Source organism: Gymnodraco acuticeps, unplaced genomic scaffold (genome assembly GCF_902827175.1).
Source record: "Gymnodraco acuticeps unplaced genomic scaffold, fGymAcu1.1, whole genome shotgun sequence".
Taxonomy (NCBI): domain Eukaryota; kingdom Metazoa; phylum Chordata; class Actinopteri; order Perciformes; family Bathydraconidae; genus Gymnodraco; species Gymnodraco acuticeps.
The window spans coordinates 719,586-745,566 of NW_022990700.1; the positions used below are offsets into that span (position 1 = coordinate 719,586).

At 42.3% G+C, this 25,981-nt stretch overlaps 2 long non-coding RNA genes across 2 annotated transcripts; both read right to left on the reverse strand.

Annotated features, from left to right (window-relative positions):
• Positions 1–266: 266 nt before the first annotated feature.
• Positions 267–1,408, reverse strand: LOC117556050. Its single transcript, XR_004570489.1, has 3 exons — positions 1,353–1,408; positions 908–999; positions 267–533 (listed from the first exon to the last, which is right to left on the reverse strand). It is a non-coding gene; the product is annotated as an uncharacterized LOC117556050 (long non-coding RNA).
• A 1,436-nt stretch (positions 1,409–2,844) lies between these two features.
• LOC117555991 lies at positions 2,845–11,017 on the reverse strand. The gene is made up of 3 exons (XR_004570482.1): positions 10,738–11,017; positions 3,329–4,201; positions 2,845–3,101 (listed from the first exon to the last, which is right to left on the reverse strand). It is a non-coding gene; the product is annotated as an uncharacterized LOC117555991 (long non-coding RNA).
• Positions 11,018–25,981: the final 14,964 nt, after the last annotated feature.

A 25,981-nucleotide genomic window follows, 5' to 3' on the forward strand; every position in this document is an offset into this window, starting at 1 on the left:
TCCTTGGGAAAGGCGGCCCCCCAAAATAAATGTATTATTATTATTATTATTATTATTAAGAAGAACAACTTGGTGTGGTGTGGAGGGGATGTAGGAAGCAGGAGCAGGTGGGGAGAGATGGGGCTTCAAGGTTCAAGGTTATTTGTTTTAAATGTGTCTTGGAGATAAGGACCAGCTGCACACAATAAAATACAGTATAACACAAAACCAATAAGACACACGGTGACACATGGCACACCAACAATCAATCATCGTCCAGCCTCAGCTTTGGTATTCTTTCACAACCATGTTATGGGTTTATTAGACTGAGCAAACATAAACATATGTGGGGAACATAGTGCTGCGTCTCATGGAACATGAAGATTTAATAAATACATAGTAGGTGGCGATATATGCTCCTAGTGGTAGCGATTCGCCATTAGTCTGCCCTGTCCGGTCAAATTCCTCACTCCTGAAGTGCTCACTGCAGAGCAGTGTCCTGTCACAGGAAACAAAACCGTCTCTTCTTAGGGCGAGTTCCCACTGCCTTAAACCTTAAAAACATGAGAAAGGTAGCCAGATATATAAATTATTGTCAACATTTTCCTCCCTTCTTTCCTTTAACATTAAGGGTAAGGACAAAAATACACACCGAAATTATCATATTTTTGGTATGTATGTATAGCCTACTTTAAGAATAAGACAACCACACTAAGAGTAATAAAAAAGGTGTCCAAAAGAAACATTAAATAATTGTGTAAAGAAATGATAGCAACATATTCTAAAGAGGCTGGGTCAACAACAATCTTGCAATACTATTATCTCACATAGCCCCACTGATCCTGTGTAGCAGGACTTGTAATGTACATACATCCACTAAGTAATTAACGATTATCCTAATTTTAGTCATAATATTGTCATATCTTACAGGTGAAAGGTGATCCCACGGGTTCTTGTTTGCAGACTGCGGTGATTAGAGCAGCCGTAGGCTGCACAAAAGTCCGGCATAGTCAGGTACTTCTGTAAACACAAAGCCAGCAAATTCCTGTATCATAATGCAATATGTTTTTAACAAGCCAAACCACTTGGAAGAAATCATGTGTAACTTAAGTTATGTTGAAAAGAAAGAGCAGTTCTGCCTCTCCCACTGGTGTAAAGTTGCTGGGTCAACTTTGTAATATAGGTCTCACTCACAGCCTCTTGTTATTAGCCAGCTAATAAATACAACCACATATACAAAGAAAAGCTGCAATTTCAACATGTCCAAGCATCCTGTATCATAGCCATGCTAATAATGTTTATAATAAACCAAACCGTTTGTAAATCAGTCAAGATTTCAGCGAGTTAAGAGTATTTTTGTGCAGATCACTCACCTTACAACAGCTACCATAGCGCAAATCAAACTGTTGACTGTAGCAAGATGGCGGCCGGTCAGCTACGCTGGAAAATCTCCCATGAGCCATCTAGTGTTTATATATATATCTATGATTGTTCCCACCTGCGAGGACCGAAGAGGCTGAGAGCAAGACTGGGAAAGCGGCCGGGTATGTGCACCGTGCAGCGTGATAAGTAGATTGTATTGGAGATATTAAGCTGTATTGGACAATGGCTTAGTAAATGGATGTAATGCTGCAACGTTGTCAGCTGTTTGAAACAGCGCGCTGTCAGCTAACGGACAATTCCTGAAAACGAAACTTAAAGGGACAGTGAACATTAATCATGTCTGTAAAATCTGACGTCACAAGATGGCGCTGTTGGACTGCAATCTGTGAGGGAAAAAAGGATTATCACTCACACTGCCAAAGGATTGGAATTGTTTATTGCAAACTGTCAAAAAGCAAGAAACTTCAGCTACAATCAAGTAAAGAATTTAATGGAAAGACTGAAAGAGTTTATGAGCTCAAAAGACAATGCAAAGGAAATACAGTTGAAACTGGTTGAATTTATGAAGTTGTGTGATGCATTAAAAGCAAATCACAAATCATTAACCGACCTTCAACTGCCTGAAGAAGAAATGGGAAAGCAGTGGCTGCAAGAAAAGATGCATATATTTGATGGATTTATACAAGATGCAAATGTGTGGTTATCTGAGAGTGGACAGGCAATTACACACTATTGTGGGAAGTGCCATAGAACAAAGTGTCAGCTCAGATGACATCGGACCTGATGACAGCGTTTCAAAGGCATCACACCCTCAGTCAAGACACAAAACTGGTTCATCACATGAATCATCTACCTCTTCTGCTCGAATTAAAGCCCAGGCAGAAAGTGCGGCTTTAATCGAAAGGGCGGCAGCACTGAACAGTCAACATGAGTGTAGGAGCCATTTTGTGGGTGATGTTGGTGTGTCAGTTTATTTAAGTTATATGTATAGTGCAATATTATTTATGAACACTGGGTGGCGGGGTTTAGCTGCACCGGGTGTATATAAGGAGGTCATAGGTGACAGGAGATGGGGGGACACAGTAGGAGAAGAGCATACCGATTCCACCAGCCCGGCAGATGCTCATAAGAATCACTAGAACGCTAAATTAACCCTGGTATGTAAAGACGAATAAACATCATCATAAACCACAACTAAGGACCGGAAAATCATCTGTTTGTGTCTGCGTCTGGATCACTTTTCAACCCTTCTGTGAAAGTAACGGCAAAAATATATAGGACATAGGAAAAGGAAATTGCCATTACATTAAGTGGAATCGAACTTTTGAGTGAAACTGGACAATTGGATTCACTTCAAATTGGATTAAGGATCGTTTTCGGGGAAAACAAATAATTGGATTATTGCACCATCGACTTCTCATCACGGATCAGCTGCACACGCCACAATCAGCTGGAGATTGTTCCCACCTGCGAGGACCGAGGAGGCTGAGAGAGGACTGGGAAAGCGGCCGGGTATGTGCACCGTGCAGCATGATAAGTAGATTGTTTTGGAGATATTAAGCTGTATTGGACAATGGCTTAGTAAATGGATGTGGTGCTGCAACATTGTCAGCTGTTTGAAACAGCGCGCTGTCAGCTAACGGACAATTCCTGAGAACGAAACTTAAAGGGACAGTGAACATTAATCATGTCTGTGACATCTGACGTCACGTCACAAGATGGCGCTGTTGGACTGCAATCTGTGAGAGACAAAAGGATTATCACTCACACTGCCAAAGGATTGGAATTGTTTATTGCAAACTGCCAAAAAGCAAGAAACTTCAGTTACAAACAAGTAAAGAAGTTAATGGAAGTACTGAAAGAGCTTATGAGCTCAGAAGACAATGCAAAGGAAATACAGTTGAAACTGGTTGAATTTAAGAAGTTGTGTGATGAACTAAAAGAAAATCACAAATCATTAACTGACCTTCAACTGCCTGAAGAAGAAATGGGAAAGCAAAGGCAGTGGCTGCAAGAAAAGATGCATATATTTGATGGATTTATACAAGATGCAAATGTGTGGTTATCTGAGAGTGGACAGGCAATTAGACACTCTATTGTGGGAAGTGCAATAGAACAAAGTGTCAGCTCAGATGACATCGGACCTGATGACAGCATTTCAAATGCATCACACCCTCAGTCAAAATACAAACCTGGTTCATCACACGCATCATCTACCTCTTCTGCTCGAATTAAAGCCCAGGCAGAAAGGGCAGCTTTAATCGAAAGGGCGGCAGCACTGAACAAACAACATGAGCTTGATGTAGAAGGGGAACAATTAAAACAACAGTTGAAACAACAACAGAAACAACAGTTGGAACAACAGGAAGAACAGGTGAAACGGAAAAAGGAACAACTGGATATACAAACTAAGCTGGCAGAAGCCAATGCCAGGCTAAACGTGCTCAGCATGGGATCAAGACACACCTCTAGAGCATCAGATGGGATGAGCTCTTACTACAGAAACCCTACAGCAAGATTTAACGCACAGGCCACTGAATTCTTGCCTCATCAAGCCCAAACCTCTATTCCCAGACAAAGTATACAGACACATGTGCAGGGACATGTTGACATCACACCACCTGTAATCAACAATGGTAATCAAGGTGACATCTATAACCTAATCCAGAGGCAAAATGACAACACTGCTATGCTGGCTCAACAACATCTCACTTCTACTTTACCTCCAAGAGACATTCCTGTTTATGACGGTGACCCATTGCAGTTTGAAGCTTTCATCCGTGCATTTGAAAGAGGAGTAGAGCGGAAAACTAATGATGAAAGTGACTGCCTGCATTACCTAGAGCAGTGTTTCTCAAACTTTTTCAGACCGCGGACCACTTAGTCAATAATAAAACACTCGCGGACCACCTAACTCCCCAAATATCCTAAATAAAATAATAAGCCTGTTTACCACTCCAACAGTATATTAAAAATTACAGCATAATGACAACTTTGTGTGAACTTCTCTATCGCTCGTTCACACATTAATCGACAATACAAAACAACTACAGATTCTACAAGCATTTTGTTCATATGCGATTTAAACGGTAAATGCTGATAGATTTGACACATCATATGAAACGTAGACTACATTTATTATGGAGTTAATGTCCGTGCGAACAGAGCCGCAATTTACTGACAGCAAGATCGTTTGCTACTGAGAGATATGCAAAATACACCGCATTTAGTACGACAAACTTCCGCTGCGGATTTTCAAAATAAAATACAGTAAAACTATGGTTGCAGTCCCAAGTTAAATAGGAATTTAACAATAAACACAAGATAATTATTTACACTGTTACATTTACAAATAGCATTGTTTACTCACTCATACACTGCGTGTCTCTGTTGCCAACTAATGGGAGGAATGGTGCTGCTTGTGCTGAGACATCAGTGAAACAATGTCGGGATCCAAACTGGAGAGTTGTAGTCTCATATCACAGTCCACATTGATCCTGTTACGCTGCTTTGTTTTCAGACCAACAAGTGCAGAAAAACCAGCTTCACAGTTGTAGGTGGTTGGAAACGGCATCAACTGTTTCAGAGCAGCGTCAGCCAGCTCTGGGTGCTCAGGCTGGACGTGGACCCAAAAGTCTGTCAAGCTTTTCTCTCTGAAAGTCGTCCTCAGTGGCCCATCAGATGCGATGTCCACAAGGCTGTCAACCTGTCTCGGTGGGAGCTTGGAACTGACATGTTCAATGTGTGTTTTGTCCCCAAATGGATTCCTGATCCACTCAAAGCCTGCATCTAGTTCTGGGAAATATCTTCCCAGCTGAAAGTGAAGGCCTTGCAGATGTTCCTTGAAGGCTGCAACTGTGCCGCCGTCCAGCTCTTCATCTGCAGCGAGGAGAAAATCCGCCAGCGTCGGAAAACAGTCAAACTCCTGGCGATCCAGACGGACACACCACAATTCCATCTTGAGGCGTGCAGCTTTAATTTTGTCCTGCACATTGAAAACAGTAACAGCTTTCCCCTGCAGCGCTAAGTTCAGAGCATTGAGAACGCTAAAGACATCGGCCAGGTATGCCAATTGTGAGAGCCACTGGAAGTCAGTGCTGGAATTGGGCCGGTACTCACCAGTACGCAGTACCGGCACTTCTGGTTCTGACCCATGGAGTACCGGCACTTCTTGCTCAGTACCGGCATGCTGGCGGTACTCCGGTACTCATGCACCGTGCCAGTACTCAACACTCTCCCGCCGTTCTTATTATACATCCATATATATATATACAGCCGCCCGGTACTCAGTAGATGCGTCATGAGGTGCCGAACGGACATTCTCATCGCTCTAACCGCTGGAGTTTCACAGCGGCTGTCAGCTGTTTACTCCTGTCATTCAAACAGAACGTGCTGGAGAGGGGGCGGGGCTTATCTTCTCCATGTAAATACTGTGGTGGAAACGACTATGTCAAAATTAACCTATTTGACCGTGATTTAATAGTAATACACGTTTCAAAATAATAATAATAATAATGCCGAAGTAACAACATACTGAAAACTGTTAGTAAAACCATGTTTTAATGCTTTACAATGTACATACCTAGATGCACGTGTGTTGTGTTTATGCAGTGCAACTCCCACCCAGTGGGTGGCTATGTAGAGTGATAGAACAGAGCAGGCACGCCCCCGAGAGAAGGAAAGCAAGTCACGTCACAAATTAGCATTTCTAAAATGTTAGCGTGGATTAATAAAAGTGCAAAAAGACAGCGGTTGTCGCCGGAAGAAACTTCAAATACAGAGAATGCTGTGCCTGTGTTGGAAATTGTGTCTGATGGGGAGCTTTCTTTGGTTGATCCTCCTGCTCCAAGTTCTAGTGCATTAGCACTAGCTCCGCCGCCTCCTCCGCCGCCTCTAACGTTAGCTGCTGCTGGCGCAACTGCCACCACCAACACCGGGCAAAGCGATGCACCTGACTGCTGGACAACGGACCAGGTGCAATATTTTTGCAAGACCAATGCATGGCTCCTTCTTAAAGATAAGAAGCTAGGATGTCGGATATGCAGAGATGTCAAATCTTTGGGAATACACACTGGACAAGGACTGAAACTGTCAACTGAATGGGGTGAGTGTGTAGTGTCTCATTTCGGTGTTGACAAGGGCAAACAACAAGCTAGCCTGAGAAAAAAAATCAAAGAACATAAAGAATCACAAGCCCATGTAAAAGCTGCTGACATCCTTACATCTGCTTCACGTGAAACTATTCAACATCAAGTGCAGTCTATGCATAAATCTGAATTAGACACCACTATCAGAGTTTTTCGAACGGCGTATACAATTGGCAAACATAGCCGGCCATTCACAGACATGCCAATTGATTTGAATGTACAGAAACTGAATGGGCTGAACGTGGGCAGGGTTTTGCACTCCAATAAAACCTGTGGCGAAATCATCGACCACATAGCTCATGAGCTGAAGAAAAAAATGGCAAAAGACATTACAGAAAACCAAAGAAAACTCTGTGTTTTGGTCGATGAATCTACCACTATTAGTGGTAAAACGGTGCTTGTTGTGTGTCTACGCTCAGCATTAGCTGATGCTGAGCCCGAAACGTTTTTTTGGGAGCTGATCGAGTTGGATGGAACAACAGCTGATGACATCACAAAGGCGTTAATGGAGTGTCTTGGAAGAGATTTTAACGAGGACTTTTTAGGTCAGTGTTTCGTTTCTTTTGCATGTGATGGGGCTTCAGTCATGCTAGGGAAGAGAACAGGCGTTGCTACCCAGTTGTGTAGTAAATTCCCAAGCCTGTTTGTGTGGCACTGCTCCAATCATCGTCTAGAGCTGGCAGTTGGGGATGTGGTCAAGGAGGTCTCAGGGCTCAATCATTTCCAGATCTTTTTTGACAAACTCTATTCCTTGTTCCATGCCTCCCCCAAAAATCAGAGGCAGTTAGCGCAGTGTGCGCAAGCAGTCGGACAGCGTCTCCTGGTGATAGGGCGTGTTTTGTCCATCCGCTGGGTGGCTTCAAGTGAAAGGAGCGTCAGAGCAGTCTGGGAAAACTACCGAGTGCTTCATGATCACTTCACAAATGCTGTAAACGACACGAGCAGGGATTCCAGAGACAGAGCAAAGTACAAGGGCCTGGATGATGTGCTCACATCTGCAACGTTTGTCAGCAATCTGGGACTGATGTACGATGCGCTCACAGAGCTCAGCGACCTCTCTCGGCAACTCCAAAAAAGAGAGATGACACTGCCTACAGCAGATAGGCTCTTAACTCGAGAAATACGAGTTTTTGAATCCATGGTCACCATGCCTGGCCCACACATGACTACAGTTCATACAGCTCTAGCTGAGAAGTCCTTCAAGGGTGTTGCCCTGCGTGAGAATGGCAGGCTTGTACAGATTCATGCAGGTCAGTTTTTCCGCAGTATGGTAGAGAATCTGAGACACAGAATGACTTCCACAACCTCCTCTCATGTCAGCACAAGAGAAATCCCATTACATGGCCGGGAGGCCCGGGACAATCAGCTAATCCAGGACATGAAAGTTATCCATCCTGGAAGTTGGCCTGAAGAGGAGTTAGACGTACAGTATGGGGACGTAGAGGTGCTACGTTTGTGCGAAGTGCTGAAAGTGGACAGAAGAGAGACTGTTCAGGGCTTTCGCGAATACAAGGAAACCAGGGCATCCCGTACACCTGCTGCCATGGAGCCTCTACTGAAAGCAGTCCGAACCATCGCTGTCTCCACTAGTGAGTGTGAGTGGGCATTCAGCTGCATGAACGATATCCTTACTGCAAAAAGGAATGCTCTCTCTGTCAGCCGACTGTCCAGCCTGGTTTTCATTAAATGTAATGGACCATCACTAGGACAGTTCAATCTGGAACAGTATGTGAGGTCCTGGCTGGCAAAGGGAAGGAGAAGTGCTGATGAAAGAGCCTGTCCAGCTCCAGCCCCTGATACTGATGTCCCCAAGGCCTTCTGGAGCCTTTTCTAACAATGTGAAGTATATTGCAAAGCAGCTCACCCAGTGAGAAGACTTTTGGCATAATGTGCCGATTTGTACAGATCCTGGAGATAGAAGGACTTCAGACCAACCAGGGAGTTATCTGATCAGCTTGGTGTTCAATGTAACTCTTTACCATGGCTCAGACTTTGTTACTTGCAGTTACAGTTTCTCATTTTAGATTGTGCAAATTTTGCATTTGTTTTTACATGTTCTTTGTTCATGCTCTTTATCATTTTTCTGAGTTGGAAAGTTAGATTGCATCATAGTTTACTTTATACATATTTGTATTCTTCAGTGGTGAAGTATATTGCAAAGCAGCTCAGCCATGTGAGAAGACTTTTGGCACTTTTTCGTTTTTCGTTTTCTGAGTTGGAAAGTTAGATTGCATTCAAAATGTACAGAAATACTTAATTTTGTTAAAGCTTTTTATAAAAAATGCTTCTGACCAGAGCTTTGTTTCCTTGTCATTAATGTTGAACACCACCAGAGGGGCTCTCACCTGAAAGGTCTCTGCTTCATGTGTCTTCAGCAGAAGATCTAGACTTTGATTGCTATATTTTCAGTTAATATTGACCTTACTGAGCTTTAGCCATATCCGCTGCCTATCATAAAAAATGTTAAGTACAGTGAACCTTTCTAAAATATACAGTAGTAAAGAGACAAACCCACCAGCATTATAGTAGCCAAATTCTTGTTTGTGGGCTGTATATATAAAATTGACTTGAAAAAGTTGCTGATTTTAGAGTACTGGCACCTTTTTCATTCCAATTCAAGCACTGCTGGAAGTCATGCAGTCTGTCATACAGTTCATCAGTATGATGCAAGAATAACATCACCTCATCGCGCAGTTCAAATAGACGGGTGAGAACTTTCCCACGCGACAGCCAGCGAACTTCAGTATGAAAAAGCAGTTTTGTGTGTTCACTTCCCATTTCTTCACACAGAGCTTTAAAAAGACGTGTGTTCAGTGCTTTGGTTTTTATTGTATTCACAATTTTCACAGACTGGTCCAGTACTGATTTGAGGCATGGTGGCATTTTCTTCACAGCCAGCTGTTCTCTGTGAATGTGAGTGTGTTGCTGTGGCGCAAGGTGCAACTGCGCGTATGCGCGCTGCCAGTCCCTTATGTTTTCCAGTCATTGCAGTCGCACCATCTGTGCAAATACCAACACATCGTGTCCAGTCGATATGATTCTGCACCATGAAATTGTTGACCGAGTCAAAAATGGCTTCCCCTGTGGTGTTGGTCGGCAAGGAACGACAAAAAAGAAATTCATCCTGCACACCGCCAGCATGAATATACCTTACAAAACACAGCAGATTTGCCTCGTTCCCGATATCAGTTGACTCGTCCAGCTGCAGTGTGAAAAACTGGCTTTGGCGTAAACGTGTGATCAGCTGATTTTTCACATCTTCAGCCATGGCTGTTATTCGCCGCTGGACAGTGTCATTAGAGAGTGGGACCCTGTTAATTTCGTCACTTGCGGTCTCCCCAAACAATATGTTAGTCATAACTTTGGCAGCTGGTTTGACTAAATTCTCACCTATCGAATGAGGTTTTCCTGCTTTTGCAATTAGAAGGGATACCCTGTATGATGCCTCTGTAGCCTTCGCATTTTCCCCCGGTACAAAAAACTGTGAGGGCGCCTTCGTCATTTGTTTCTTAAATTCATCAAGTTTTCTCTCAAAAACTCCCAAATGTTTCCCAATGTAATCCTTGTGTTTACTTTCAAAATGTCGCTTGAGCTTGGCAGGTTTCATAGCCTCGTTCGCCAACGACTCGTAGCACAAAACACATTGTGGATTGGGATCCTCTTCATCTCCACTCCAAAAAAAAGCCAAATTTGATGTAGTCGCTGTGATATTTTCTCTTCACTTTAGCGCTGGACTTTCTGCATTCAAGCCGAGTTTCACAGCTTTCAGCCGGGTGGTTATTAGACAGTGAACCACTCTCCTGGGACTCAGTAACGCACACAAAAGCACTTGTTGCTGCTGAATCACCTGCATCAGGACGATGCACCTTGACTGTTGCATCCGATTTTTCATTTAATTTTCTTTTAACTGACCCTGTCTTTAGCCATCGATCCATCTTGTCAGTTGACCGTTCTTTTGTTTATTTTTTTTAGTTGACCGCTCAAATTGACCGCGCAGATTATTTATGACATAAGACGTAAAACAAACGTACGTACCTACGTACCTACGTACATACACTACATCTATGATACACTCTATACTAGTAATTTTTTAACAGTTTGAGAAACACTTTAAACTTATAATATATATGAATTTCAAATGTGGCATTTTACCAATATACTCACGGACCACTTGGGGCCGCTCGCGGACCACCAGTGGTCCGCGGACCACTCTTTGAGAAAGACTGACCTAGAGCAATACACTAGAGGACAACCACAGGACCTAGTGCGCAGCTGCCAACATCTGCCTCCAGCTCAAGGTTATCAAAGGGCAAAACAGCTGCTTAAAGAGCACTTTGGTAATGAACATAAGATCGCCACTGCATACATGAACAAAGCATTTACCTGGACAATGATCAAAGCCGAAGATGTGAAAGCACTGCAAGCCTTCTCTTTGTTCCTAAGAGGTTGTTGCAATGCAATGGAACATCTCACCTATATGGATGAAATGAATGTTGTTTCAAACATGAAACACATAATTCAGAGACAAGTGGAGGAATAGAGCATGTCAGCTACAGGAAGAGTGTGGGCATTGAGCTACATTTCCTGACCTTGTTAGCTTCATAGAGAGGCAAGTGAAGATACTGTCAGATCCTCTGTTTGGAAGCATCCAGGATGATAAACCAACTGCAGCTATCAAAATTGTTATCTCTACCTTTTCAAAGGGAAAACCAAGCCTAAGAGCAAGTAGTTTTGCAACAATTATTACCTGCCCAAGAACACCAGTGCTAGAACATGTAACAACGAATGGAATGAAAATACCTCCATCAAGCCACAACTCCCTACATGTGTGTTTGTTCTGCAGAAGAAGTGGTCACTCATTGGAGCAGTGTCCACACATCCTGAAGAAAACACACAGAGAAAGAATGGACTTCTTGAAAGGAAAAGGGGTGTGTTTTGGATGCCTAAAAATAGGACACATGAGCAAACACTGCCACAGTCGTTTGACATGTTATGTGTGCAATCAAAGTCATCCTGAAATACTCCACATTGAACAAAAAGGCAAAAGAGAGGAAGCAGAACACACAAAACAGAATGGGAAGCCAATGGAAAGTAATAGTGTCATCTCACCTCATACATGTGGTCACATTGGGGCCGGTGATGAAAACTCCATCTTCTCCATTGTACAAGTAAAGAGCCACAAAGGGGACAAAGTGTTACAAACTTATGCATTTCTGGACCATGGAAGTTCATCCACCTTTTGCACAGAAAGTTTAATGAGGAGGCTAAACCTTACAGGACAAAGGACTAACATTCTCCTAAAGACAATGAATCAGAGAAAGATTGTGTCTAGTCATCATATCTCAGGTTTGGAAATATCGAGTCTGGACGAAAACAATTTCCTTCAACTATCCGATGTGTTTACACATAAAACCATGCCTGTTTCCAAGCACAATATTCCTCTACAAGAAGATCTGGAAAAATTGCCTTACTTAAAGGACATCAAAATTAATGAAATTGCTTCTGGCATTGACCTACTCATTGGGACAAATTCTCCTAAGGTATTGGAACCTTGGGAGCTGATCAATAGCCAAGGAGAAGGACCGTACGCTGCAAAGACCCTACTGGGGTGGGTCTTCTATGGTCCCCTAAAAGGAAGCAACGACAGCAGAGATGCTAATGGCCACCCTGTTGCTACTGTCAATCGGATAGCCATGGTACACCTAGAGGAGCTATTGGTCAAACAATACAAGCATGATTTCAAGGAAAATACAAGCAAGGAAACAGAGGAAATGTCCAGAGAAGACAAACAATTCCTGAACATTATGAATCACTCTGCAAACATGTCAGAAGCCAAAGAGGATGGCGATGTTGTAGCGGACGCCAAAGAGGATGGAGATGTTGTAGCAGACGCCAAAGAGGATGGCGATGTTGTAGCAGATGCCAAAGAGGATGGCGATGTTGTAGCAGATGCCAAAGGAGACAGTGATAGGGATGTTGAAGGCAAAACTGAGGCCCCCCAAGAAGAAGAAGATGAGGGTCGGGATTCAGGTGATTACTATGAAGAGGCAGAAGACGAGCCTTTTGAAAGCCAGCCGACTTCAGACTCCTGTCACAGCATGCCTGACTTCACAGCAGATGTCGAGTTACACCAATCTGACGCAGTGCCTGAGGAAGAAGCCAAGCCTGTGGCCGAGAAAGTGAAAATGTCAGATGGACACTACTGCCTAGACTTGCCATTCAGACAAGAAAATCCCAGCTTGCCTAACAACAAACACGTTACCAAGCAGCTCATCTGCGATTTTGCTGCTATGGTAGCAGGGCACCGGCTGAACCCAAGTGACAGACCTGAAGAAGTGACTGACTCATCAATGCAGGAGCCCTATAAGGAGAGGCTTGGAATTGGGTGAAAATATAACCCACAGGTTCTCTCGGCGCTGGACGGGATGGCAACACTACTGCTTCAACCTAAGAACAGCAAAGACTGATGACCCTTAAAATAAGGGAGAAGAAAATAAACTAAAAATTATTTAAGAATTACATGCTAACACATACACACCATTTGTATAGCTCCTTTATTATTTATTGGTAATTGTTTTTGTTTTCATACTAAAGCCAATTAGGGGCCGGTGTGTAGGAGCCATTTTGTGGGTGATGTTGGTGTGTCAGTTTATTTAAGTTATATGTATAGTGCAATATTATTTATGAACACTGGGTGGCGGGGTTTAGCTGCACCGGGTGTATATAAGGAGGTCATAGGTGACAGGAGATGGGGGGACACAGTAGGAGAAGAGCATAACGATTCCACCAGCCCGGCAGATGCTCATAGAATCACTAGAACGCTAAATTAACCCTGGTATGTAAAGACGAATAAACATCATCATAAACCACAACTAAGGACCGGAAAATCATCTGTTTGTGTCTGCGTCTGGATCACTTTTCAACCCTTCTGTGAAAGTAACGGCAAAAATATATAGGACATAGGAAAAGGAAATTGCCATTACAATGAGCTTGATGTACAAGGGGAACAATTAAAACACCAGAAACAACAGTTGGAACAAAGTCAAGGTTGTAACTGTTTGCAGTAAAGTCGTGGGGTGCTGAACTGTTCCTTTGATACTTATGAATTTTGATATATGATAGTAATTTGTCTTTCAAATTTGAAGGAGAGTGAGCAAGAATGTTGAGGAACATTCATCATTAACTCCTCCAAAAAATATATATGTGAATCATAACAGTGATTGACAGCTGATAGGAATGATATAATTGTTAATATTATCATATTCATTCAGAGAAACATTGATAAGACAGTTAATTAATGTACTTATCTGCATAGATTTGGTACCCCTGCTGGTCTAAGAGTGAAACAAACTCATTCAGTTATTGTTCAGTTCAAATTCATTAAATGATGTCTGCCACCTTATATATTTCTATTTAAGGCTTTACTGATGTGCCACAATAATGTCACCTATGTTATTGAGATAAAATATCAATATTGTGGCTTTCCAAGTTAACATTGATTGATATGACTGCGATTAAATCAGCAGCCTACTTCTGCCAGGGGATGCCACCCCTCAAAATCTCCTGCACCTTCTTGCCACTCCATGAATATGTTAGATCCGCCCCTGGATATAGCATACTCATATTCGGAAGTCTTGGCCATGTATATAAATACACCATGATTGGCCTGAAAATTGCTGGAATGTCAAAGAGAAAAGCCAAACAAATTGCCAAATATTGCTCTGTTTCAGCTATTATTGGCAGCTTAGCCGTGTGGAGAAGGAGGTGCTATGTGTTCCCTTGCGTGTGCTGCTTAGCCTCGATATATTTGATTCCCTGTCTATGTAATATCATCTGTGGAACCAAATAAAGTGTGTGTGTGTGTGTGTGTGTGTGTGTGTGTGTGTGTGTGTGTGTGTGTGGCCTAGCATTACTATAATTGTGGGGACCTAAATCTGCTTACACAGTCACTTGTGGGGACTCGTCTCCCTTATGGGGACAAAATTGAGGTCCCCATGAGGGGAATCATTAATTTTAGGGTGAAGACCTGGTTAGGCATGTGTTGGTTATGGTTAAGGTTAGGATAAGTCTCCAGGAAATGCATGTAAGTCAATGTAATGTCCCCTGAAGGGATGGATACATGGTATGTGTGTTGGTGTGTGTGTACGAGCAAATGTGCCTGTGTGTGTGCGCAAATGTGCCTGTGAGTGTCTGTGTGTGTTTGCGTGTGCTTGTGTGAGAGCGCAGTTTATTTATTTCAGGGCGTGCCCTTGGCCCTAAATGTGTTACTAGAGACGCACCAGGATGCAATTGCAGTACACTTATGTTTAATGCTGAATTGTGTTCCAAAGTAAGTCAATGACACATCTTCCTTCTGATATAGTGCTATAGTTTTAACAGAAGCAATGCAAAAGATCACTTACTTTTTCACCATGTTTAAACTTTGACTCTCATTTATTCAGACATTATCTGGAGCTCCTAAATGGAACCCCCCTTTAACGTAATTACAGGCTGTTGAGTGTCCACGTCTGGTTTTTGGGTAGTGCTACAGGAGCGAAGGTGAACATCAAATAGGACAGGCAAGTGCAGACAGAGAGCTTTCACTCAAAAGCTGGAGGTGGACTGTCATTAGTGGTGATGGATGACAGGCAGGCCGAAAGAAGATAGGATGAACAAAGTTAAGCCATGGGGAAAGAAGATTTGGTGGTAAAGTTTGGAAAAATTGCAAACAAGGACGGAGATTAAGTCCTGTGGCACATTTATGTTAGAGGAATACAACAATGTCAGTATCACTAAACCAATGACGTACAGCAGTAAAGAGAAATTCAGGGTGGGGGAGTCTGGGAGGGAGAGGAACAAGGAAATATAGAGCAAAGGGTGGATTCCCCCAGCAGTCATGACATAATACAGATGGCTCTCTCTTTGGGTCCGACATGACGTGGTTTTCTTCTGTGCTACCCGCCCCCCTATGCTACGCTAAATCACTGAGCTCACTCACAGATGTGCAATGACAAGCTCCACCCTGCCAGGCTGACCACGCACCAAAACAAACCCCACATCTCATCTGCAATCTGACTCGACACTCACTTAGACCTAATCATCCTTATTTTGAAATACCGACCGGGTGACATTTTTCCATAACAACTACAAAACAATGACTTATGGGCTATATTTAAATTCCTCAAACCTGATTTATACCTGCTTGACTCGCCAAGCTACTATGATGTGGTAACATAAAGAAGAAACAAATCCAGTGCCAGTTTAGAAGAAGATAAAAAAAAAAGCAAGATCAGCTTGCTCCAGTGATCCAGGGTTTTTGTGTTTTTCTGAAAAAAGGTCAACTTTGATGAAGGTTGTGTGCACGTTTGTCTCATATGTAGGAGTGGTAATGTATGAGCACTTTATGTCAGGATGACTCCAGGAATATGCCAGGAAATGCTCTTACCAGCTCTTAAATGCTTCAGTTCAGTTACAGGAATTTAGCAATAAACTGATATTGGACTGCTGATACCTGACCTACTCACAGTCCTTATCCTCAAGTCGTAATAAACTCTCACACAGGCTCCTGCACTGCTCCTGTGTTTTTTCAGGATCAGCAGTAGGCTACATTAGATGTTTAAGCTACGAAGATAATCAAGAGGACTTTCCGTAATATAAAGAATAATAAGAAGAAGAAGTTACTGTGATAAGATAATGATGTTCAAGAGACAGACAACACATTATTACTGGAATTACATGTAATGTGTTGCTTAGTTATAAATACAGTTTATCTTTTACATCAAACTCACTTGTTTATGTAAGAAGCGTCACTCACCACAATGGTGACTAAAGTATTGTTTTTCGGATTTTATTGAAACCCCAACACGAACAGGGTTACAAAACTCAGCAAGGGATTTGAGGTGGTCCCTCTGACGTCTGCTGGGTGGGTTCCCTGTGTAAAATGCTGCGCCATCTGACTCCAGAACCACATCTGGGGCTGATTCACGTGAGCTGGCCCAGATGTGACCCACTGAGCTAAGAGGAGCTTGGGGAAGTTGGGGGGGGAGTGGTGTCTGCAGGTACTGTACCCTGTGAACGCTAACATCAATTATGCCTATTACCTGGGGATATAGAATGACAGTGTTACAGCCATTAACACAGATGTGGGTCACACACATAATAGCAGAGTACTTATGTTAAGCTATAAAACAACTGCTGTACCTCATGAATTGTGAAGACATGACCTCTGTTACAGATATCCATGTCCCTAAAGAGACCCTGCAGAAAGTGAGTGCATGTACAGTATGTAGTGAACAACATTTGGATGGGTGCAAGCGTCTGAGCAATACTATTTAAATGTTCTTAAAAAGTTTGAGGCATGAGAAGTCCGATTTTAGATAAACATATTTATTCAAAAAGATTAGATTAGAAAACACTGTTGGGTGTTTGGTACTTCTTATCTTAGTTCTCTTTCCTGCTGATCTGAAGCTATCAAAGGTTGTTAGCGTCTGGTTCCTGCCAGCAATGAACTCAATGCTGCGTGTCCCTGTGCTGTTCATCAGATATCTTTGCCATCCCCCACTGAGAAGCAGAGTGTATTGTTGTCCCGACCCTCCCCCCCCCCCCCCCCCCCCCGCCCCCGCCCCCGCCCCCGCCGGCCCTAACTTGAAGCAGATGTGGATGGGAGATCTGGAGCCTTATCCAGATGATGCACTTACCCATGTTCCTTTACACTTAAAGTATACAAGAAAGCTTTTAACTCCACCATACAACACTGAAAGGGGAAAAGTGAATGCAAGTGTGTGAGATGATTCGTTTATTGGGTGTGCTGAAAGGGATGAATGTAATACCCAAGAATGTGTTGTGCAATTGGCCAAAGTGCATCATATTTATGTATCTAAATCTCATAGTCCAGACTGTTTCCTCATGGAACCTAGCCCAAGGTGTTTCCTCCATTTACCTCCATGACTTGGCTATAAACCAGATTTCATCATCAGTAAAACAGATATAGGTATCATTATTATGACAACAGATAGGTATCATGATCATTCATGTTTACATAAACTAACTTTAGACCAAAGTTTAACATTTTCCTATTGACCATGACTTAAGCAATAACTGAGGCCTGTACTACAAAACTGGATTTTCCTAACCTGGATATGTTTGAGTTATCCGGTTGACTTAATCCAAAACATACGCGCTGTTGCTAAACTGTACTACGACGCTGGTTATCAAGTGGATCGCTCAAGCCAGCCGTGTCCTATCTAGTTAGGTGCGCGTTCACATGAAAGGGACGTGGTATTTGGAGCATTCGACCAATCACAAACATAACAGAAGCGCACTGACAGCGCAGCGTCATACTTCCTGAATGAAAAGTTAAACTTTAAACATCCAAGACTTAAACACTTTATCCAGGATAAAAGCCACATAGCTGCACCTGCAAGGTGAATACAGCTGGCAAAAGAAAAAGTGTTTGAATGCGTATATTAACAGGTTTATGATATCACTGTCTACGACACGATCTGACTTTAATTACATTTGTCTCGAGTGTTTCGTCAACTTAATGTGTTGCTTAAAATAATACTTCTGCATACAGTATGTGACACTGTAAGTGTTGCACGGCCAGATACGGCTCAAGAAGCTGACTCAGATAAGGAGATGATACATTATGATGTGATATGAATGATAATGGGACACATCGACGTCTGGGGCCTATACTACGAAGCTGGTTCAACCTAACCTGGATATGTTTGAGTTAGCCGGTTGGCCTAATCCAAAACATACGCGCTCTCGCTAAACTGTACTACAACGCTGGTTATCAAGTGGATCGCTCAATCCAGCCGTGTCCTATCTAGTTAGGTGCGCGTTCACATGAAAGGGGTGGTATTTGGAGCATTCGACCAATCACAAACATGGAGAAGCGTACTGACAGCGCAGCGTCATACTTCCTGAATGAAAAGTGAACTTTAATACTAGTCAAAAATGAAGAAGTTAAACTTTAAACATCCATGACTTAAACACTTTATCCAGGATAAAAGCCACATAGCTGCACCTGCAAGGTGAATACAGCTGGTAAAAGAAAAAGTGTTTGAATGCGTACATTAACAGGTTTATGATATCACTGCCCCGTCCAAGACACGATCTGACTTTAATTACATTTGTCTCGAGTGTTTCGTCAACTTAATGTGTTGCTTAAAATAATACTTCTGCATACAGTATGTGACACTGTGAGTGTTGCACGGCCAGATACGGCTCATCTGACTCAGATAAGGAAATATATGATACATTATGATGTGATATGATGTGATATGAATGATAATGGGACACATCGACGTCTGCACTCAGTGTACTTATGTTGTGGCAGATATTTAAGTAAGCTTTCTTAACGCTAATGTTATAATAGTCAGATTGCTCTGAAGATGGAGGTGATATTCTATTAATGTTCACGTTCACACAGTCGGTGATTTTTGCCGGCCGTCTTTCCTGCAACGGCAGCTTTTCTGTATTTCCTTTCTCCTGTAATATGACTTGATCGCTTTAAACTCCGCACACTGAGCTCTGATTGGTCAGCAGGCAGTGCTTTCACTGAGTTGAGCTCTTACGGCCCGTCCACACAGCGGCGTGCGTTGAAGCTTCCAACGCTTCTGCCCATTCACTTTGAATGGGGTGACGTCACTTTTAGCCGAACTGCATCGTGGGAAGCGACGTGGACCGTTGCTGGCGTGGCTCACTGCAAAAGTTGAGCAATGTTCAACTTTTGACGCCTCGGCAGAAGCGTCAGCCAATCGAATCATATGCCAGTACAAGCTCTAGCCAATCAAACCGCTGCTTGTGTGTCAGGGGCGGGAGATTCATGTGATTGGTTGTTGGTCGAGTGTCAGACACGCCCGCCGGCAAGCGTCAACGCACGCCGCTGTGTGGACGGGCCGTTACGGCCCGTCCACACAGCAGCTTTTGGCGATTTGTCCACCGCTTCCAGCTCGTCTCCGCCCATTGACTTTGAATGGGGATGACGTCACTTTCCCTCGCTTGTCGCCGAACTGCATTGTGGGGGGGCGAGGCGAAGATTTCCAGGATTTCCAGGATGTTCAGGATTCCAAAGAGGCTGAGCTAGAAGCGACAGCCAATCAGATCCGTTTATGCAAATCTGACAGTTCAAGCGCTAGCCAATCAAACCGCGTGCAAGCTGGGAGAGCCAGACCGCAGTTCATTCTATATTCCTAACAAAAATGGAGGAGAAGTTAGTTGCGGTAGCAAATCACCCGGTTCTTTATGACCAGTCCTTATTTACTTACCGGGATACAAACCGGAGGAACCAGGCATGGAGGGAGGTGGCAGAGACAGTGGGTGAAACTGGTAGGTTTTCGCTTGTTTGGGGATTTTATATCCAGTTTACTTCGTTGCTAGTTTACTTCGTTGCTAGCAAGCATAGACAGTATCATTAGCCAGCATGGAATGTAGCATAAAATAGCACCATAGACATTAATCTCATAAATGTTTAAAGAAATAGTGGAGAAGAACCGGGGTTTGTTGCTTTGTATGTCGGGGGCGGGAGATTCATGTGATTGGTTGTTGGTCGCGAAATCCCCAAGCTTTCAGACACGCCCAGCTCCAAGATTTTCAAGATTTTTGAAAAGCTGCTGTGTGGACGTACCGTTAGCCTGCAACCTAACCTGGGGGCAGTGACGGCTGGTGTAAAATATGTTTGGTGGGGCTGTTGATATCGTGAGTAAAAAATTATTTTTTGGGAGAAATGACCCCTTAAATTAGGACTTCTGGTGATGTAATTGGCGCGTTTCCAGTGCAGTGCGGAGCTTGCTTTAATGCTGCGTTCAGACCGGACGCGATGTGAATATTCGCTTCGCTCTAAACGCTCCTATCGCCTCGCTCTAGTCGCTCGAGTTTCACCGCGGCTGCCAGCTGTGTTTACTCGCATCATTCAAACAAGACGCGCTGGCTCGGGAGCTACAACTACAACAAAATGAACATATTTTACCGTGATTAAATTGTAATACACGTTTCTAAATTATGCCGACGTAACAACATACTGATACCGGTTAGTAAAAACCATGAATTAATGCTTTGACAAGTCTGCAGGCGAAAAACCTTTTAGAATGCTTGTTTTCTGAATGGAGCTTGGCTAAGCTAACGTTATATATGCTCCGACCGTCCACACTCACAACAACGGCCTATAGGCCTACAGACATAAATAAACCAGCGACTGTATTCTCCATGACACAGACAGTCTGTGGTTTGTACTTGTTTAACTTTTGTCTAGTTTCTGAACAGATCGTATCTGTCCCCGGCTGTTTGAAGAGCAAGCATGGGAAACAAAAGATAGCATTTACCTGTTTGCATCCAGCTAGCCATGCCTTTCTGGTGTACCAGCTACGTGAGAAGCCTCTTTGATACGTTTTGTCTTTTTCACGAGCTTGCTGTGATATATACAAATCGGGTTGGTCCGGTCCAAGGTCTTTAAGTATCAATTTATCTCCCAAACTTCTCCTTTCGAAAGGATTGGAGAGTAGCTCTTGCACGGAATTGGGTGCGGACCGAGGTCCGGCGACTCCACCTGCACGCCATTCTCATCCAACTTCTGTGTCACCTTGGTCACTCACGAGTCTAAAAAACAACTCACGTCAACGCACGTAAGCAACGTGGGCGCCAACGTGAGCGCCCTCGTGACCAAAATATTTGACGGCGCTGATTGGCTGAAATTATGTTTCGGTGGCACAGTTTACTATTGAGACTTTTGCAACGTGCTGGTTGCTGCTGTTTGGCTCGGGGGCTCCGCCCGGTAATGATAAACTAATGCCATGGGCAAGGCCAGGCAGGAAACATGTGACTTCTCAGTAACTTTAGACATCGTAACACAATTTTAAACGAGATTTTATTGTAGATTATAGATTTTACTGATACCAATTGTATGATATTTACCTTGTTCATTAAAAATAAAAATATAAAATAATTTTTTTTTTTAAATATATATTTTTTTATTTAATATTTTTTTTAATATGTGGGAAGATAAAATAATACTAAAATAATACTTATGCATACAGTATGTGACACTGTGAGTGTTGCACAGCCAGATACGGCTCAGCTGACTCAGATAAAGAAATATATGATACATTATGATGTGATATGATGTGATATGAATGATAATGGGACACATCGCAGTAGGGCCTGGCTCATTTCATGGCATCTGCAGGCAGTGGCAAGTACTTCCGGCATCTGCCACAGAGGCCACTACTCCGCAATATGGTCTAGCTGCGGCCGCGGACAGTACACGACGGTACACAACGGTACACGACACGCCCACCCAGGCCAGGTTCCAGAACAAAATGACTCAGGGTGCATCTGAGATTAGAGAGGGTGCAGTGGTAAAGTGCTATTTTTATAAGTGGGGAGTGGGCTTAACACCATCTAGGGGGGTCCTCACCTCCTCTAGGGGGGTCCGGGGGCATGCTCTCCCGGGAAGATTTTTTTTTTTAATATTGAAGTTAAAAGCATCAATCTGGTGCACTTTGAGAGCAACATGAAGAGATCTATGGATTGGATACATCTCATATGAAACAGAACTATACACAGATTTACTTTTTCTTTATGGATATTTTACAAATCACTCCCCTTTTAAGACCGAAATGTCTACATGCATAGCAGAAGATGGCATCTTTTTATTCCAGCCTATCTCTGTTTTGAAACCATGAGCTGCAAAATGAGCGCCTTACCCCACTGTACAGGCGAGTTGGGTACTTTTTTAAATATACCTGGGCAGGCTCTGTTTTGCCGAGGTCCTCTGGCACTTGCGGACCGCCGAGGGGTGGCGGTGTTTGGGGCAACGAAGACGGCTGCAGCTGCTCCGCCTCCGTGGGCGAGGCGGGCAAAGCCGGCAAGTCGGGCGGGAGGACGTTAGTGTCCACGACAGTGGCCGCGGGAAACGTAATGTCCCCATGATCTGAACTGTTATTACCAACCTGATCTCACCAGAATGCGTGACTCCACCACGACTCCTTAATACCGTATTGCGTGGTGGAGTCACGCATTCTGCTACATTTGCGTGTCGGCACCACGCAAAAAACCCCAATGTAAAGTGAATGAGGCTCTTTTGTCGTGGTGCACACACGCATTTCTACAACGTCCCACAGTGAGCTTTTATTCTATAAAACGTTTTTAAAATCTACTTTATAGCTTGTTACTACTCACGGGAGGCTTCTTTTATTTTATTTGTATTCATAATAATTTTTGTTTTTCGTCAGAATGTAAAAATTACATTAGTTACGAATTTTTGTTCTCAAAAAACAGTGCATTGTGTGTAATACAACTGTGATTTTTATTAAATTAGTTAGTTTTTAAGGAAGGCCAGAGCTTCAGCTGTGTCAAATAGATTGTTCCCTTTAGTTAACGTTATTTAAAAGATAATGATCATCTCCCCTTTATTGTATTACGAGCGTCCATTCCCATTGGATAACGGAGAATTTTACACCCGGAAGTAAGTATTCTCCTTACTGTCGATTGATTTTACAGTGATATCTGCACTACTCATCAACTCAAAAACACCAAATTATCCTTGTTAATTACACAACATTGATTGGTTTAAATTGTGTGCAATGTTTTTGTATTTTTCCCCTTCGATTCGGAGAAACGAATATTTTTTCGGAGTTTTTGGATGGCAGAAGACACTACACTACCCAGAATCCTCAGCTATCGTTTGGGACTACACCATGTGCTTAGCTTGACAAACCCCGTGATCAGTCCTTCAGCTCTGTGATTGGATGTTGGAGTGGCAGTGCGCGAAGTTTACACGGAGCGTCAAAAAGCACCTTGAAATGGAATGAAACCCATCGACGGCACACTATTCAAAACAAGAATCGAACGTGTCCTACCCCCCCCCCCCCCCCCCCCCCCCCCCCCCCCCCCCTTAGGTCGCAGGCTTCTCAAACAGTGCAACACAATAAAACAGATACACAGAAAAAATAGTGCAATAAGAGTCTATATACAGATTGGAAAGCAGTCACTACATTGTGAATATGATATATAGATAAATAATTTCTAAGTAGCAGCCAGATGAATGTTATGGATGTTGTTTCTAAGTTCAGGTGTTTCATAGTCTTATGGCCTGTGGGATGAAGCTGTCCCTGAGTCTGGTGGTTTTAGTCCGGATGCTGCAGTACCGCCTGCCAGACGGCAGCAGACAGAACAGTTTGTGGCTGGGGTGATGGGGGTCTTTTATAATCCTGAGGGCTTTCTTTAAGGTTAACGTGGTGTTTTTACTCCACTACATTTATTTTAGTTACTTTACAGATTTGGATTAATGATGTGAAATATAAACAACCCTTAAATCAGACTTTAGTTACACCTGAGTAAAATTCAGTGAAGGTGATTGTCAAGTGCCAACAATCAGGAGAGATATTTGATAGTTGGTGCTTGAGAAGACTAAACATTTATCTGCAGATCCGTATAAAGCATATTCATTACTCGTTATTCTCTAATCGTTCATTAAAGACTGTATATAATTGATATTTTGCACATCCCTTTCAAGATTTCAAGATTTTCTAAGGTTTATTGACATATCATATACACAACTACGGTGTAGTTATGCAATGAATGCAAAACTTGGGTCACAGGTTCCTCAACAGTGCATTACAAGACATCTATCAATATGTGTGTACCTCCACCATTAAACTGTCATATTCTGCACATGTATTATTCTATCTAACATCTTATAAGAGTATAATAAAGATGTATAATATCGGTTAAAATAAGTGCTTCAACATAGTTAACATTGCAGGAAAGTTGATTGTCAAGTTCCAAAACAAACCATACAATATATTAGACGTTAAGTACTTTGTCAGGCTTAATATGTATCTGTAGATAGATACCCCCAAAGCTTTTTTCTTATTTAAAAGAAGACCTTAGCCTAAAGTATTCTTTAATGTTTAAATAAAGCCTTATTAGTTTGTCTGTTTTGCACATCCTCCTATCAGGCACTAAACTGTTTTGTTGTAGATATTATTTACAGTATCTTCTTGATATTTTCTATTCTATATTTATATCATTGACCTTCTACTTTCCCACTATTTTGTATGTATTCTTAATATTTAAATGTTTTCATCAAACACATTCAAAAGTACTTTACAAAAATGAAAGACATTAAGAAAAAGGCATTTTAAACAGTCATTAAAAAGCAACATAATCTACCTGCATTGCAATTACTCTAAACGTGTAATAACGTGCTTTAACCAGTAGGTGGTTTGGGTTAAAAAGCTGTCAAGTTTACAGTGTTAACAAAATAAAATATACTGCTGTTTTTGGTTTAGTTGACAACGGATATATTTTGTTATTGTTTTGATATTTGTAACATAAAAGCGATGGAAAAAACCCACAGCAACACAGAAAAGATGGTCTTAACCCAGCGGTCTAGTAGTTAATACAAAACAATAATATCAAAACAAATTATTACTACTAACTTTATTGTGAAATTAAAACAGAACGGTAAAATAATAGTTTCCGATCTATTTTGAGGCCCGATCTCTGTAGATAAATAACACTACGACAGATGTGTAATATTTAATGCAGCCAAACCATTTATTACAATGCATTCATGTGATAACTTTCAAAGAGTAAAGCAAGCACTGCTGAATAAAGTATGATTTATCTTTTACGAAACGTTTTTTATATGGAATGCAGTTGGAGGTCAACCAATCACAGAGCTTGAGGACTGATCACGGGGTTTGTCAAGCTAAGCACATGGTGTAGTCCCAAACGATAGCTGAGGATTCTGGGTAGTGTATTCTGCCATCCAAAAACTCCGAAAAAATATTCGTTTCTCCGAATCGAAGGGGGAAAATACAAAAGCATTGTACACAATTTAAACCAATCAATGTTGTGTAATTAACAAGGATAATCTGGTGTTTTTGAGTTGATGAGTAGTTCAGATATCACTGTAAAATCAATCGACAGTAAGGAGAATACTTACTTCCGGGTGTAAAATTCTCCGTTATCCAATGGGAATGGACGCTCGTAATACAATAAAGGGGACATGATCATTATCTTTTAAATAACGTTAACTAAAGGGAACAATCTATTTGACACAGCTGAAGCTCTGGCCTTCCTTAAAAACTAACTAATTTAATAAAAATCACAGTTGTATTACACACAATGCACTGTTTTTTGAGAACAAAAATTCGTAACTAATGTAATTTTTACATTCTGACGAAAAATAAAGATGATTATGAATACAAATAAAATAAAAGAAGCCTCCCGTGAGTTACTACAAGCTATAAAGTAGATTTTAAAAACGTTTTATAGTATAAAAGCTCACTGTGGGACGTTGTAGAAATGCGTGTGTGCACCACGACAAAAGAGCCTCATTCACTTTACATTGGGTTTTTTTTGCGTGGTGCCGACACGCAAATGTAGCAGAACGCGTGACTCCACCACGCAATGCGGTGTTAAGGAGTCGTGGTGGAGTCACGCATTCTGGTGAGATCAGGTTGGTTATTACCTGCAGTATG